Source organism: Pistacia vera, unplaced genomic scaffold, assembly GCF_008641045.1.
Source record: "Pistacia vera cultivar Batoury unplaced genomic scaffold, PisVer_v2 Contig703, whole genome shotgun sequence".
Lineage (NCBI taxonomy): Eukaryota > Viridiplantae > Streptophyta > Magnoliopsida > Sapindales > Anacardiaceae > Pistacia > Pistacia vera.
The window spans coordinates 259-11,394 of record NW_022196561.1 but is presented as its reverse complement, the minus strand read 5'-3'; positions in this window follow the sequence as shown (position 1 = coordinate 11,394).

The following is an 11,136-nucleotide window of genomic DNA, read 5'->3' as shown; positions in this document are numbered from 1 at the left end:
AAAAAAAAAAAAAAAACCCCTAAATATAAAAAGTCGAGTACAACATAGTAAATATTATTATACCCTCACTCGAGCAAACTTAAGTTTATTCAAATTTTCAGAAAATTTTTCTTTCAATTCAAGTATTAGAAAGTAAGTTTTTCTTTTTGTTTCCCCTAAATATGTTATGTTTCACTTATATTAAACACATATGAACATAATATACGCTCCCTAAATATATAAAAACAATACCAAAAACGTAAATCTAAAAACATAAGGGAGAAGAAAGCATGGTTATTAGTATTTTACGATATACGATATGTATTTTACGATACGATTTGATACACATTGTCAAAGTCAACATACGTATCAAATAGTGTACTCTAAACATTTCAATACATTGATCTGTATCCTACAATATGATACGTATTTATTTGTATCCTTAAAAACATTTATACAACTTCATTATTTTGGGCCGAAGGCCCAAAAAAGTTGTCAGGTCGGATCCATGTCACCCAACCCAGTTCACTAAAACCCACCCAAATTTACCCATTTTGCATTGAGAAAGTGAAGAGGAATATGTGTTGCTCATTTTACATGATAATAATAACACAAATGGAGATATAAATATTAACATTGATCTTAAAATGATATGAATGATTTAGAGGAAATGATATAAATTCTTAATTTTGATTATTTAATACCATAATTTAAAGCAAATAATATCACAAAATTCGTTGATTAATCTTGAGGATGATATTAATTTTTCGAAAAATTTTATCATTTTTAAAAAAAAAAAAAAAAAAGCATATCCTATGATACGATACGCAATGCATAATTCGAAAAATTAGGTTTTCGATATACGATACAATATGCGATTTGACAATCATGGAAGAAAGAAGAAAAGAGCAGAAAGAAAGAAGTGAAGTGAATTAGGGTCCGCTTGGGAGTTTCATGGTAGTGATTATAAGGGTAAACCACCATAGCAATTTTGAGGGTAAACCACCGTAGCGGTTTTGATGGGTTTTTAGTAGGGGTTTTTAAAACACCCAACCTGTGCTTTAGAGTTTATTTTCCAGCGGTTCTGATATTTTTTTAAAATGATAAATTTACAGATATGCCCATAAAAATACCCCAACTTCAACCAGTAACTAGGAGTTTTATTTTTTCAATTACAAGGTAAAAGTTATTTATTTGTTTTCTACTTATTAGTATTTTACAACTTCAAATGTGATAAAGTTTCCTTATCTTTCTTTGTCATTCTTTGTAGCATCTGTAATGATTGAAAAATTGTAGCTCCACTTTTCCAAAAAAGCATTTAGAAATGAGATTTAATAATATTTTTTTTTTTATAATTACTTAAAATTATTTTATATTTAATATAGTTGGAGACATGCATAATATGGTTAATTTTTTTTTTGATATAATTGAGATAGTTTTGTAGTGGATAAGGTATTTGTGGAATAAAATTTTAAAACCAACTAAAACATCTCTATTTGAGGTGTTTTATAAACCCCTAAAAAATACACTATACTAGTTCTGGGGGGTTTTTGAGCCAGTCAAAACCAGTGCATAAAAAATCTGGCAAGTAATGGTTTTAGAACACCTCAAAATCAATCTAATTAAAAACCCCTCAAAACCAATGGAAAAAAAAACTCTCAAGCTGACCCTTAAAGAAAAAACATAAAATCATTTACATTATAGGTCTTACTTACAAAGACAATTAGAGATGAGTTATTTTTTAATTTTACTTTCAAAATAGGATTATGTAAGTAATTATTTCTTAACTTATGTATATTTGTCCCCATTACATTGCTATTTCAAGTTTTAAGCAATTGGCCATCCTTTTAACATAATATAGGTCATAACAAGAACTTCAAAGACCCATAAAAACATTAATTCAAGGATCTTTTAAATTACAAATAAATATCCGTCCAAAGCGTGCATAACTTTATATAAACTCGACAATTTGAATCTAATTAAGGATCTTCTTGGGGAGTATCCAAAAGGAATCAGAATGGAACAAGCTTGGAAGACCTTTGAGTTTGGTTAGGCCTTCGGAGAGGCTGGTCTCATCTTGGACAATGTTTGATTTTATTTGGACTCTCCAATGTTGGTTTTGTTTAAGCTGTTTTATGGGCTTATGACTCATGAAGAGGAGGTCAATTCGCTTAGTTGAATATAAAGATTTATGCGTACGGAATGATCCTGTCAAGCCATAATTTTACAGAAATACTACATCTACTAACACCCTCATACCAATTGACGTGGCACATGCCACATCATCAGCCACATCAATTCCTCCCAAAAACTTAAAAAAAAATAAATAAATAAAAGTTCAAACTTTTAATTGCCTTCTTTCCCTAAATAAAAAATATCTCCATCGCCCACCTACCTCTACAACCTTCCCCACCGTCAATTATCATCTACCACCACCATTTTAGGCTATCGTCTTCCACGACCACCCACCACAATCATTCCCAAACGTTTAGGGCCTCTACCACGACCACTGTCATCTATCGCCTTCCACCACCATTGGCCACCGTCATTTGCTCTTCCTCTTCCACTACCACAGGTTATCATCTTCCAGCACCACTTGCTTGGGCCAAAATTCGTATTAGGCCCTATCATGCCCAATTGCAGTCAGCTCCATTGTAAAGCCCATCAGCAGACAACTTAGTGTGACAGCCCAACTCTGTTTGGTTCATATGGAAGCCCATCCTTGGGAGGGTCCACTCTATGGTTTGGGCAACTCTACAAATTGAACTCATCTATGAGTTGGGCCACTCAAAGGATTGGGCTCACTCCACAATGAGATTTCAAGTCTCATGGGAATCCTAACACTACATGAATTCTGAATCTAATGAAGTTCTAACAGTCCAAGTTTCCCTAGTCCCATACGAACTAGTACTTTGAGTTCCATAAGAACTCAAACTACCTTGTCTCCCAACAAATACAGATGATGTGGCATCTGCCACATGGGTATTAGTAGATATAGTTTTTATGATAATTTTATGTCAAAAAACTTTATGAGTAATATTATATTTTCACTACCTTTTACATAATTTTCATTATATCGTGACCATTTTACCAATAATAATTTTATTATAATATTAAAATTTTAAAATAATTAAAATTTTGTGTGATTGTAGCATATACCACATCATAATGTAATGAAAATTGTGTAAAGAGTGGTGTAAATGTAGTATTACTCAAAATTTATAATTATGAGTTATTATCCCTTACCTCCCCTAAGGTTTGTATTTTTCTTAGTAACACCCCACCCCGCAAGTTTAAAATAACATCCCTCACTTTCCCTCATATTTCAATAATTCTCTCAAACCTCCCCCATTCACTGTTTGCTAACAAAATCCGTTACGAAAAAAATTTTAAGCCCTTAAGTATATAAATATTTCAAATAACCCCACTAGAGTATAATTGTATTTTTATTTTTATTTATTTTAGTGGAATTAGGGGTAAATAAGATATTTTTGGACTGGAAAGCAACTTAGTTTTATTGACAAGGGGTTAAGATAATTTCAAATATCTGAGGGACATTTGTAGTATAGATATAATTAGTAGGTTTAGAGTAATTTTTCTTTAAGAAAAACATTGTACACCTAACAGATCTCTTACCAAAGGGTGGAGAGGGGAGCTTCGAGAGAATTTTTTAAGAATTTTCTTTAACAGATGCTATTTTAAACCTGTGGGGTGTCAGTAAAAAATGCAAACCTCAGGGAGGTGAGGGTAACAACCCTATAATTATTCATCAACTTGAAGTAACGGTATCATGGCATTTTCTATAGTGGTATATGACATCTTATGGTTGCAATTGATTTGCTGAGGCAGGAAACAAATTTTTTTAGCTAAGATTATAGATTTTCGCTAATAACCACAAAGTAAAACCAAGCAAAATGCAATATCTTATTTGTTTCCTTCATTGCACCCAAGTCTGAAGTCTCCAAAGATCAGCAGAAAATTGGTAACCTGTTAGCACGTTGTACTTTAAAATATGTTTGAAGATTTTGATGCGTGATTTTGACACCAATGACTTCACACGTGTAAAATGCTAAGAAGTTACATGTGAACAAATTATAGTGAATGGGTGAGATACTGTTTGCATAGTAGCATGCAAAGACGCAAAAAATAAATGAGACAATAAGGTTTTTATAGTGGTTCGGAATTCAGATGCTTAAAGCAAATCCTACATCTACTGTGTTATTTTATATAAGTGTGTTCCTGATCGTTAGACAGGATTACAAGAGGTCGCAAACTGCAATCTGGTATTACAAGTGCTTGGTGTTCTAAGTGTTTTTAAAGAATGTCAAGTCAGTCTCTTTATAGTAGTGTGTCTTTGCTATTTTCTTTGTTGAATTCAAGAGTGTCTGATCCTGAATTTGTAAGAGAGAACTGCATATTTATACTTGTTGTGCTCAAGGTAATTATTACACTTTTGTAAGTGGTCTGGTGCTGTGCAAATCTCTCCTGTCACCCCATTCGTTGAGAACTCAAAGAATATCCTTAAATTAAATAGGGTTTAGACATGCGTGTGAACCAAATTTATTAATAGACAAATGCTTGAGTCAGTTAGGTTGTTGACAACTATATTTATTTTGTCTTTGAAAACATGACATACTTTGAACAATGAAAAACTTTCATGAACTCTGATCGGTGCGTAGCCTTTATTTAAGGCATAACACAGAGATGCAAATAATTGTTCCATTAGATACAGCCTGTTGCCAGAATGAGGTTTCCGATACTATTATTGCAAATATGCAATCCGTAATCCCCAAACAGTAGCTTGCAAATCATTTTCACAGTTCCCAACTTCTCATTACAATCTTTAGCAAACTGTCATAGCTTCAAGTGCTTAATGGCAATGCAAAGATTTTTATTTTGTAAGCATTAGTTTAGGGTTGTTGTAGCTTTAATTTAAGTTTAATAAACTTTTAATTCAATTTTGTAAATAATCAGGTTTTAAAATAATTTGGGATATGTTTGCTAAAGAGTAATATTATATATACAAACTAATTATATTCTCTACAAAATTGATGTGACAACTCTAATATATATTTAATTTAAAATTATTCAATCACATTAAAACATGTTGGATTAGTTTGTATGAAAAGTCTCCATATGTAGTATTATTATTTGCTAAATACTACTTTTATAATTACAATTATTTTCAAAATTGATGATTGTGTATTTGATAAATTAGATTTTATAATTAATCAAAAGGGCAAGACGGTTAGAGCATCTCCAATGATGTTCTTTATTTTAAAGAGGACATTTCATAAAAATAAAGAATATCTTTATTAATTTCTAAATATAAAGAACAAATTTTTTATTCAAATCCAATGAATAGAGAGTGAAATTTGACTCTTTAGATGTAGAGAGTCAAACTCACTTTTTAATTTATATTTAAAAGATAAAGAGTCTCTTAGAGTATCTCCAAATGACTCATTATATGACACAAACTCTTTATTATAAATAGTTTATCCATAAAAAACAAGAGTCCAATATACTATTTATCTTTTAAATATAAATTAAAGAGTAAGTTTGACTCTCCACAACTAGAGAGTCAAATTTCACTTTCTATCATAATTTTAATTAATGAACTACAATTTTCTATATATTTTATTTATTAATTCTCTCTCCTATTAAGTCTCTTTCTTGAAAATAAAGAATATCTTCATTAAATTTAAAAAGTTCATTGGATTTGAATAAAAATTTTGTTTTTTATATTTATAAATTAATAAAGATGTTCTTTATTTACATGAAAGATGTTCTTTAAAATAAAGAACACAATTGGAGATGCTCTTAGACTCTTGTTTTCATAGATAGATTTTTTATAAAAGCATCTCTATTGGTGCTCTTTATTTTAAAGAGCATATTTCATATAAATAAAGAGTGTTTTCATTGATTTTTAAATATAAAGAACAAAATTTTTATTCAAATCCAATAAACTCTTTAAATTTTAGGAGAGAGAATATATTTTTTCAAGAAAGAAACTTAATAGGAGAGATAAATCATAAATAAAATGCATAGAAATTTGTAATTTATTATTTAAAATTAGGATAGAGAGTGAAATTTGACTTTCTAAATGTGGAGAGTCAAACTCACTCTTTAATTTATATTTAAAGAATAAAAAGTTTGTTTGACTCTTGTTTCTATGGATAAACTCTTTATAATAAAGATGTTAGATCATATAAAGAGTCATTTGAAGATGCTCTAATAAAAAGTTTGAGTCATATAAAGAGTTATTTGGAGATGCTTTTAAGCAAATAAGTATGGAACAAAGATCACTAAAGGAAGATTAGTAGTAGCCAAGTACCATTAAAATTTAAAACTCTATCTTAAGTTATATTCAAATAAAATTTATTTCAAAGAAGCTCTTTTTATCCTCTTGCCCTCCTATTCATCTAACCTTAAACGAAATTTTAAATATTACTGGATGCTATTATAAACAAAATATTGTCTTAAATCAAAATAAAAAAAAGAATTAATGGAAGCAATATCATTAATTAATTAATTAACTGATTATTTAACTAAGTTATATTTTATATGATGCTAATATAATTTCTATTTGGAGAACAAAGAAACAATGCAAACATTCACTCTTTTGGTAAATAACCAAAAATAAAAATAATAAAAGGTACTACACTACTTCTTAAATTTATTGTGAGTTATAAAAGTAAAAAGGTTGATAATTATTTAAAATCAATTGACAAGGAAATATACGAGTTTGAAAAGTTTGATTTGATTGTTGTTTATGTTTTGAAATTTTTTATTGTTGTTATGAAAACTCGTAACAACCAAAGATACCGAGTCGATCACGACGAGATTGAGTAGGGTGTGTGCGTAATTATAAATAACCAACTAAGAATGGATCAGAAAATCCACAATGGGAGTAAACAAGAGAATTTTAAAATGGTTCGATGGGTTAAAACCAAACCCATGTCCACTATCTGATTGCTTATATATGGATTACATGCAAGATGATTATGGGAGAAAACACATAATAGCAAGCTGCTACTCTCCCTGAATGGCTTCCTACGCTTAAGTGTATTCAATCCAGGATCCAAAATGTAGGCGATGACTCCCTTTTATATACACCGTCTGATAGTGATTGGGAGTTGGTGTTACAGGATGGATTACACTCATAATATCCCGTAATCTGGATCTAAGTCAATCTTCATTGAGTTCACTCATGCTTAAGTCAGAACACTTATGCTTAGGACAGATGAACTTATTAGTTAAATCATTTATCGTGAGAGTGACACGTGGGATGATTCTAACCGCCAGATCTTAGTATGGTTTATACTTTATAGATAAATGGCACAAATTTGGTCGTTGGAAAATCATGCACAATATTTACATATAACTGAAAAGAAACATACAAAATAAAGTAATCTTACTGTTTTGATGTTTTGTAGATTAACAATCTTTTATTTGAAATTTCATAGCTTTGAGGAAGCTAATTTTAAAAGATTAGAAGAAATAAGAATGATTTTTATTTAATACGGGGGAGTGTTGGTTTTGATGGGTTCAAACAACAAACGCCCGCAATGAAAACCAGTTACTTAAAGTCAGGCCCATTAGGTGGATAAGTCATACTCACCTGTCTGGATCGAGCTAGAGCCGAAAGTACAACCAATAATATAGGGCCTCACTAGGCTTGGTCCTTGATTACGAGCCTTCAATCTCGTTTCAGGAATCAGAAAATTGGCATCGACATTCCCACAAGCTGTGAAGTTTTGTTTAATTCAACAAATTTCTACTACAACACACCATAAATACCAGCCAGATGGCATTCCATAATATTAATTCAGTGTCTGTGTTTCACGAGACAGTCGAAGGAGGTCAAGATGCCCTAGCAGCACTAATTCAATTCTTTAGATGTTAAATGATGAGAATTATTTGAGAGAATCTCAGGTCTAGTCCAACAAAATAATGCTACTTCTAATCATAATATGCCTGCCTGTACTCGAGGGTTGAAAAACGCACGCTTCTTTGGAATAATGTATTGGTATATTATAGTACTACTTAGTAAAGCATCTTTTAGCACGACTATGTTTATAAATTTTGATCATATAGCATGATTCACGCTGCACAACTGTTATGGACTCTTTAAGGAAACATTATTTATGTTTCAGAATGCGAGGCTAGGTTTTCATTTATAATTTAGAAAAGTCAATTATTATAAACCTCGATTGGTTTAGTGGCTAATAAAGTTTGCTTTGTTATTTGAATCCTTAAGTTCAAACTTACTTGATTATTTAGGTTTGTAAGGTGTTTAATAAACTCTAAGATTAGTTGAGGTATGCACAAACTAGTTTAAACACTTAAATTAAAAAAAAAAAAAATCAATTATTATGGAAGCATAATTTTACTATTTGGATTAAACATTTTGAAAGATAATTATCACTTATATTTTAATATTTTATCTCACTTTCGAACAAGATAAGTGTTTCCTATCGTAAATGGTACAAAATCCGCTTTTGTAGCTCAATATTTCAACAGTCAAAACCAGAAAAAGACTGAACACCAATAAAATATTATACAGCAGAGAATGAAGAATTTATCTTGGTTTACATCAAAGGGCTATCAAGTTAAAAGGTCATCTCAATCTCATCTTATTACTTTTATAAATATTTAATTATCAAATATTCAAATTTATAATTAATATCTAGCGTTTGATTTTTCGATTTAACTGACAATCATCTAATATCTGAGAATAAAAGAAAATTAATAAGTCTCAATCATCGTATCTTCATTAGTTGGCAAGCTTTCCCCGCATACCTAATTACCAAATAAAAGCTTATTGATGTTCAATTAGCGTCTTGTCGTTTTTCATTACAATCTTTGTCACAATGTATTGACAACTTAACTTATATATACAAAAAATATTAATCTATAAAATAATAAATATTATAATGAAAAGAGCCACTGCCACTATCATGCCAGCACCTTGAGCACCAATACAATAGAATAGATCAGAGATTACTGATTAAGTAACCATATAAAGAACAGAGAACAGAGCAGAAAGCTAATTCTTTTATCAGGAATTTGAAATTAAAAAAAGTGCCCACAATGAAGAAGAAGCCAAAATTTAGTATATGATTGTCCCGCAGCTTCCATGTGGAATTATTAGGGCTTTCAATGAATAGGAGTAAACGATAAGTGCCAGCTAACACTTTTTTTTTAACATTATTTAATTTTAATGGCAGGAAGACGACAGAGCCGCCCTTAAAAAGAAAGACCCCCCACCAAGTTGGAGTGCCCTACAACTTTAGGACAGGCCCTCCACCACACACCCCTCTATAATCTATATTAACTAATTAATTAAATTTTGATGATGAATAAAGGGCCTCTATTGACTTCTTAGTAAACCCTACGCCAACCCACGGGTTTACTTCGTAACTAAATTATTAATGTACATCAAATATAAGAGCATTTTCTTGCATTTTGATTGAAATTTGAACCATCTTTTATGATTTTTTTTTTTTTTTTGTTTTTGGTAATTAAGGTGCTCGAATCAATTTATGTATACTTTAACTAATCTTCAGAGTCTATTAAACACCATACAAATCTAAAGGATCAGATAAGTCATAATATTATTGTGATAGGTAACCTTAAAGTTTGAATCTAACAATTGAAAGAAGGAAGCAAACCTCCTTGATTGCTAGCCTAATCCCTTGAGTTTAATTTTTTATGATTTTTATAGAAGAGGTTGCTTAAAATCACTTAAATTGTTTATATATACATATCAATATGTCAGACAACTTAATAGATAAATAAATCGTAATTATAAATGAGCGAAAACTTATGTGTGTCATGAGATTTTTAAAATTAGAAAAAGAAAAGAAAAAGCATAAAAGTCCTGATCAAGGGAAGATAAATAACATTAATCTTATTTTTTTTCTCTATTAAATTACACCGAACATTTGATTAAGTTGCTGGCCGAGAGCCTTGTTATGTACAGGAACTATTTCTATCAACCATAAATTTTGGTTGGGTTCTTTGTTTCTTAGATTCTAATAACATGTGAAGTCACCATCAGAATTCAGCAATCATGAAGGGTTACGTCTGTTTGAAAAGATAAAATGCAATGTAAGATCCAAGAACATGAACATCCATAGATAAAGATCACAATCACAACAAAGACTACTTCATTGGACCAAAATGCCAAACTGATGATCACGTGGCAGTGGAATGTTTTTATAGGGAGATGCCAATGGCCATAGTACCCTACCCCCACGTAATATAGTTTAATTTAATTAGCGATGCACGAAACGAAATGAATCCAAAATAATGAAATGCCCATACACATTCACATTTCGCTTTCGTCTTCCCAACACTGAAGCTGCATGTGCAAGTGTCACCTAACAAGGGAAACACACATGACATGCCAGAGGTTAAAACAATATCGAAGAAATTCGATGGTTTTAGTCATGTTTTTGCCTTCCCCATGTGCTATGCCCTAGCAATCTAAGGACAAGCTTATCAAATGGCGTTTGCTTCTCAGTCAAACTACATATATATATACATGAAATATAGGCCTCCAGTGGCCAGTTCTCAGCTTCCACATTTAATTCTAATATCTGCGCCTCCCTTCTCCTTAACCAACTTCTTCCTCTTGCCCATATGTATCTTTATTATCATTCATTACTCACCATGCACATTTAAGAAATAATGTAATAAAATGTCCAAATTTTAAGTGAATTGTTTTTTGTTCTAAATTATTTTAAAGGAGAGAATAACTTTATCCACCCTGAGGATTTGATTAACAAATTTAGGTCCTGTGTTTTATAATAATTAATTTATGTCAACTCAGAGCCATTTTCTGTTTTAAAACCAGAATACCCATCATTTTAATATTGTCTTAATATTAACTGAATAATGATATAATAATAAAAATATATATAATAAAAAAAAAACTGTTATCATTGGCATCTAATGATTGTATCTCGTTTTAAAAACCAAGATCCAACCACCAAAATTGTCTGAATATTTAATGTATATGTGAAATATCGCTTATGTCCCTTGATTATCTATTTTTCTTTAACGTCTTTTATAATCACGGGAATATATCCCAGTATTTTAAACTATAGGTCTTGAAAGTTGAAACAGTAAACCTAAACCTGGTGGGGGAAA